Raw genomic sequence first — 7357 nt, forward strand, 5'->3', positions numbered from 1 at the left:
ATAAAATATATAAAAAATACATAAAAATAACTGTATATAAAATTTTTCATTTTGAAATAATCCAAAGGAGAATTTGAAGGTACTAGATAATTATTTTGTTCGGTATTTTTTTTCTCCTTTATTGGGTGTTAGGTTAAGGAAAGTAAGTGTAACATGCTATCTCATTAAGATTCCATTATGTTTTAATAATACATTAAGTCGGGACTCGAGACTGATTAAGAATAGGGTTATGGAATTGATATGGGATCTTTTATATCCAAACCGCCCATGAATCCAAAAGCCGATGCACTCATCTTTTCCACTTTTCAATATTAAAAAGTATTTAACAGTGACCGTGACAAGTGACAACCATTAGAAAGTGATAAGAGCAACCACTCATCATTTCCTTGCTAGGAAAGAAAAAAGAACCAACTTTTATTCCAAATATCTAGATTCGTTTTAGAAAAAAAAAATCTGAATTTGGATTATGATTTCGTAATATTTATTAAGCATTTGATATTATTTAAAAACTTATGTAAACAGTTAATAAGTACAAAAAGTCAAATTATTATGATTTTAACTTCTCAAATCTGGAAAACAAATCTTAAAAAATCTTGGTACGAAAATTTGCCACTTGTGAGGATATGGAAATTAAAATACAGATGAAGATCTGTACAACACCCGGCCCAACAGGTAGGTGGCCAATTAAGATTGGTTTGAATAATTTTATTTCATCTAATTATTATAATTTTTATATAATAAATAATTAAATTTTTTAAAATTTAAAAATAATAATATTAAAAAATAATTTTTTAATAATATTTTATTTAACTTTTATATAAAATCATCTCATCTATCTCACTGTTCAAACTACACCTAAGAGAAGCAATGGGGAAAAGATGATAATGGGCCAGTTTAGAGCACTCTCAATAGATTAGTCGAAACTAAATGACACTTTTAACTAATATGAGATGAATTTAACTTTGACTATTCCAATTCCCACATTAGAATAATTATTTTTTATTATATAATAATAAAATAATATAAGATGAATTTGATTTTAATTATTCCATTCATATCAAATTTTCACATTATATTATTCATTTATTCATTATATAGTAATAAAATAATATTACTTTAAAAATATTTAATTTTATCATTCTACCTATTATATGTAAATTAGTAATCATATTCTAATTAAATTAATGTTGTTTCATATGAAATAGATAAGAAAGATGAAAAAAAAATAATTGATAAAATATATATTTGATCTATCTATAATAACCTTTAAATTTAAAAAATATTTTAAAAAAATCACTGTAATTAAAATCTAATTATTTAAAATTTAATTAATCTATTATATTCATATTTTATTCGTTAATAATTAAATATTCAATAAATTTAACTTTTAACTAATTCGTATTCTCTAGCATTTCTATTTGCGCTAATCATCACAGATTCCTTGGACCGAATATTAAACTTGCTGCTGTTAGTGATTACCCAAAAGGCATGGGCCACTGGTCTGAACTGGAATCTAATGTCTGTTATGGAGTTGCAGAGTCTTGACTGTGCTTATTCTTCCTCATCATCGTCATCTTCTTCTTACTCTTGAAGTCTTCGACTGTCATCATATTTCTCTCAGGTACTTACTACCTCTCGGCAAGCGCCGATTCTAGTCTCGTTCCGAGTTGTCCTGGCTATTTCTTCTATAAGAGCACAACAAAATGTTTTGGTTGAGTATGGTATTCTTTCGCAGAATGTGATGGCATGATTGCAGCGGGTCCAATTCAAGGGATGATTTCCTGTTTGAGTATGATTTTCTTAAGAAAATGGATGCCTATAAACAGTGTTCAGGTGATTAGAGAAGATTAAAAGAAGTCAATTATCTCAGCTTCTTTCTATACTGTCGGCAATCAAAGTGAATCACGTTTAAAACAACGTGGATTCCCTTGTACTTCACGATGGCAAGAGAGAGGGGAAAGAGGGGTTTTACAAATCTTTTTAAAAAATAATAAAGTTTATTATTAAAAATTTAATTATTTTTTATATAAATTTTATATTTAATTATTTTAAAACAATTATATTATATTTATATATTCTACTATTGTAAATATTATTTTTTATTTTATAAACAGTTACTCACTCGTCTACTCATGACCATCTTGGTCAATGCGTGCATTTGAATTACATGGCAGGAATGGGAAAGGACCAAGCCTGGGGAAAGGTCGGATATATCCCCGAAATTTAACTCCACCAAAGCCACCTTCATTGCCGACAGATCCTCATGAAGGAAGGCTTGATTAAAGGAGTTTGGTGACAATTGCCAGCAACCTCTTACGGGTTGTGGCAATTGCAGTTTAGAAGAAGATATTGACCCAGTGGGAAGGGTTCGCCAACATGATTCACTTTTAACAATAGTTAACCATCGGAATCAGCACCGTGAAATGTGTTTTACCGTTTGGATCATCAGAGACAATGACATTTTAGAAACTTGCAAATAGCACAAACATGCAGCCTAGAAATATCAAAATATATAATCTTACGTAAAAGAGTACTCCATAAGCTTAGCAACATGAAGAAATTTATGAATCTAATTCATTTCATAAAATCGGTTCTACAAAAGAGAATTACTCATTCCTTAATACATACAAGTCTAATTAATCAATTAACAGTGAGGTTCAAACCATATAATCAGGCATGCGTAACATAGAGACAGCCTAGATGCAATTGAAAAGAGGTTTAATACATGCTTAAGAAACAATGCTGGCAAAAGAACTCTATAAGCTCCTCTTTCCTTCTAAAATAGACTATGGACAGTCTACCGACAACTGATATGGTTCTTTTCAAATGGAACAATGTACTCATTCTCAAAATCTTCAGTAACAACAGCAATAGAAATCAAAGTTAGGCGACGTTACACATTACAAGAAAAATGAGTATTTGTGACGAGTTATTAACGATAAAACAGACAATTTGCAATGAGAATATATTCATTTTGACAAAAAATAATCACTCCGACAATAAATAACTACGTAATAATTTTTTTGTAACGATATTTAGAACATAAAGAGCACACAAAAAACCAGCAAGTGAAAACACAGGGTATTATGAAGGTACAAGGCATAACCATAAAAATTCCAAAGAAACATATAACTAAGTTCAGATATAAAGTAGGAGAAAATCTAAATTCATCAAGTCACTAGGGGACTCGTAGTAATTTGATACAAACATATCCGACTCCAACAGAAACAGAATTAAATCAAACAAATGAAGAAACAGCACAATCAAAGGCAGAAATTCAAGGTAGGCCGAGAAATGTCATCACCAATGCTGCTTGAGAAGAGTTTAAGGTAGGCCCCACATTAGCAACACCACGTGAACAAAAAGCTTTAGGTGTAAACTCCAATAATTGACTTGCCGAATCAAACCATTGGTTAATTGCTTCCTACCCCCACTTTGAGATTTTATAAAGAAATGTGAAACAAGTGTTGCACAACACAACACAACACTTCCTTGCTGGATCAGTAAAATTGCATTTTTTTTTTAAGAAGGCTAATTATCAATACAGTCATCTTCGTACATTCTATTGATGTGATTGATCAAAAAAATAATTTTTTTGATCAATCACATCAATAGAATGCACAAAAAATACGTAAAAATGATTGTACATAAAATTTTTTATTACAAAATCATCCAAGGGAGTATTTTTTTTCCTCCTTTATTGTGTGTTAGGTTAAGCAAAAGTAAGTGTAACATCCTATCTCATTAGGATTCCATTATGCTTTAATAATGCATTAAGTCGGGACTCGAGACTGATTAAGAATAGGGTTATGGAATAGATATGGGATCTTTTATATCCAAACCTCTCATGAATCCAAAAGCCGATGCACTCATCTTTTCCACTTTTAAATATTAAAAAGTATTTAATAGTGACCATGACAACCATTAGAAAGTGATAAGAGCAACCACTCATCATTTCCTTGCTAGGAAAGAAAAAGAATCAATCTTTAGATTCTTTACTCCAAAATCTGGAGAAAAAAAAAATATGAATTTGGATTATGATTTCGTAATATTTATTAAGCATTTGATATTATTTAAAAACATATTTAAACAGTTAATAAGTACTAAAACTCAAATTATTATAATTTTAACTTCTCAAATCTGGAAAAAAAAAATCATAAAAAATCTTGGTACTTGTGATCGAGGATATGGAAATTAAACACAGATGAAGATCTGTACAGCACACGGGGCAACAGGTAGGTGGCCGACTAAAAAGTGGTTTGGATTTAGAGATGAGTTGAGATGGTTTATGAATAGTAGAATAAAAATTGAATTATTTATTATATTTTATGTGAAAATTTAAAAAAGTTGTTTTGAAATTTGAAAAAGTTGAATTATTTATTATATTTTGTGTAAGAATTTAAAAAAATTGTTATTATAGATGAGATAAGTTAAGTGGGTGAAATGAATTCGAATACAAACTAGGGGTGGCGTGAGGCCCCTATTTCCCCGGCCCGTTCCATGCCGTTCTTGGCCCAGGCGAATCGTCCGTATGGAATCTCGAGGTCACAGCCCGGCATCCTCTGCTGGGCGGGGGATGGGGGCACCACCCCATACTCTACCCCCCAGCCCGTGGTTAAGTTCATATATATATATATATAAATAAACCTATGCATGAAACAATGTGTTTCATCGTGATTTAAACCGGGCTTCATGCAGGTTAATTAAAATGAAAATCCCCGATTCGTTTCATGCAATTAGAAGTATTCCCTCCCTCGCTCACTGTCAGACTCTCACTTCTCTCATCTCTGTCTCTGCTGCCTCACAGTGACCCAGCTCCGCTCATCCCTCCCTCTCTCTGAGTTTCCGGGGCCGCACCCAGCTACCAGCGTCTCCTTCAACGTCGCCGTGCGCATCCGGTCCCTTTCTCTGCATCTCACCGAAGATCCGAATCCCGAACTCGAAGGTAAGAAACTCAAACCCTATCCTATTTTATTTTGTTGTGATTTATATTTTTAATGGAGATTGGAGGAAGGATGGAGTTTATCGGAAATGGAGGATGAGATTTTTGTGAATTGTGTGCTGTGGAGCTTAGATTGTGCATGTGTTTTGGTTTGAAATTTGAATGAGTCCGTGAAATGCATGTGAATTGTGTTTGTTTTCTCATTTCTGTAATTATTTCGGTTTGGATTGGAATTGATTGTATAATTAATTCGGATTGGAACCCCTAAATTAATTTAGGGCTCAAATCCGAAACCTTAAATTAATTTAGGGGATTCAAAAATTGAAACCCCTAAATTAATTTAGGGCTCAAATCCGAAACCCTAAATTAATTTAGGGTTTTCAAATATTGGAACCCCTAAATTAATTTAGGGCTCAATGTATAAAGAAGAAATTGCATGCCATTAAAATCTGGAAATTAACTTTGTGTGTGTATATATTATCCTCTAATACCCTATTCTAGACTAGTAATGCTAGATATAATTTATACAAGTATACTAAGGATTTTCTTTAAAAAAAATGAGATTCATCATTAAAAAAAAATATTATTCTTGTAAGTTTCACATTTACTAATCAAGTTTTTTCTTTAAAAAAAAAATACACAAGACTTATCTACTCTAAATATCATTTTTCAACCCATGCATAATACTACATTTTAAAAATTATTTGATGTTATATTAAGAGATGAAGATTTTTTTTTAAAAAAAAAAATAAATAAAAAGATGTCATTTCTTCGTTAATATTTTTTAATTTGTTGGATGTGGACTTTTCTACCTTACTTAAATAAAGTTAATTTATTAATAACATATAGTGTATTTGTTGTTAATATACTTTATTACATTTATAACCAAATGATAGTGTGATACTTTTTTTTATTCTACTTTTCTTTTATGTTCATTATATAGTTGTTATGTTTTCTATTATTTCAGATTTCTTGTTTGCTTTAGTTCATGGATATGCCAGTGGATTCGAGTGTGAGCTCTCCTTTTCAGGCCGAGGGCACCCCTACCCCTACACCTACACCTACCCCTCCTACTCATACCCCTACCCCTAGCCCTACGGCACCTTGCCCCGCCCCCAAGCCCAGCAAGAAACCTGCTTCAATAGTTTGGAGTCATTTCACCAAACTAGAGGGTGATGACTCAAGTAACCCCCAAGCCAAGTGTAACCATTGTGGCAAAATTTATGGATGCCACTATAGGAAACATGACACCTGACAATTAAAGGTGCACTTAGAAGAGCAATGCAAAAAAAGTCTAATATTAAGATCATTACAAGATAAAAGCCAATTTAGACTAGAAGTTGGACTTCAAAAAATGGCGGATGGGACTAGTGGGGGTGCAAGTTTGAGGGGGTATACTAAGTATGATCCCGATGAGTGTAGAAGACATCTAGCTCGTATGGTCATAATGGACGAGCTACATTTTCAAATTGTAGACGGGAAAGGGTTCCAAACGTATTCTCACTACTTGGAGCCAAGGTTTAATATTCCCTCTCGCCACACGGTGGCAAAGGATGTAAAAAAGTATTTTTACATTGAAAATGAGAAGTTGAGGGGTCAATTGGCGGATCAATTTGTTTGTCTCACCACTGACACTTGGACATCGATCCAAAATTTTAATTATATGTCTTTGACTGTGCATTTTATTGATTGCCATTGGACATTACACAAGAAAATTATAAAATTTTGTAAAATCACCGATCATAAGGGTGAGACAGTTGGGAAGGCCTTGGAGGCTTCAATAAAAGAGTGGGGTTTGAGCCGAGTTGTTACAGTCACAGTCGATAATGCCTCGTCTAACGATGTTGCATTAGGACATTTGAAAACTTATCTTAGAGAGGCAAATAAGACACTTATGGGTGGTGAGTGTCTGCATGTGAGATGTGCAGCACATATTCTGAATTTGATTGTCAGTGATGGTTTGAGAGATCTTCATGACTCGATTGCTCGAGTTAGGACTGCTGTGAGATGGGTGAGATCTTCTCCTTCAAGGTTGGAGAAATTCAAGGTTGCTGCGAGATCTGCGGGTCTAACATCTAAGAAGGGTCTTTGTACTGATATGCCTACACGATGGAACTCAACATTTCTGATGTTGGAGGCGGCCCAAGAATATAGGCTGGCATTTGCATTATTGGGTGATGAAGACATCCAATATGTAAAATATTTTGATGATCACGGGGGATTGGAGAAACCCGTAGCTGATGATTGGGAGATTGTAACTATTTTTGTAGAGTTTTTGAGGCTTTTTTACGATATCACCACGAGGCTATCTGGAACTTTGTACCCTACATCCAATGTTGTATGCCGAGGGGTGAATTCGGTCCGGTCCGGTCCGGTCCGGTCTTGGGCCATTTTATGGACCGGACCGGACCTATT

The sequence above is a fragment of the Juglans regia genome, chromosome 7 (genome assembly GCF_001411555.2).
Source record: "Juglans regia cultivar Chandler chromosome 7, Walnut 2.0, whole genome shotgun sequence".
Lineage (NCBI taxonomy): Eukaryota > Viridiplantae > Streptophyta > Magnoliopsida > Fagales > Juglandaceae > Juglans > Juglans regia.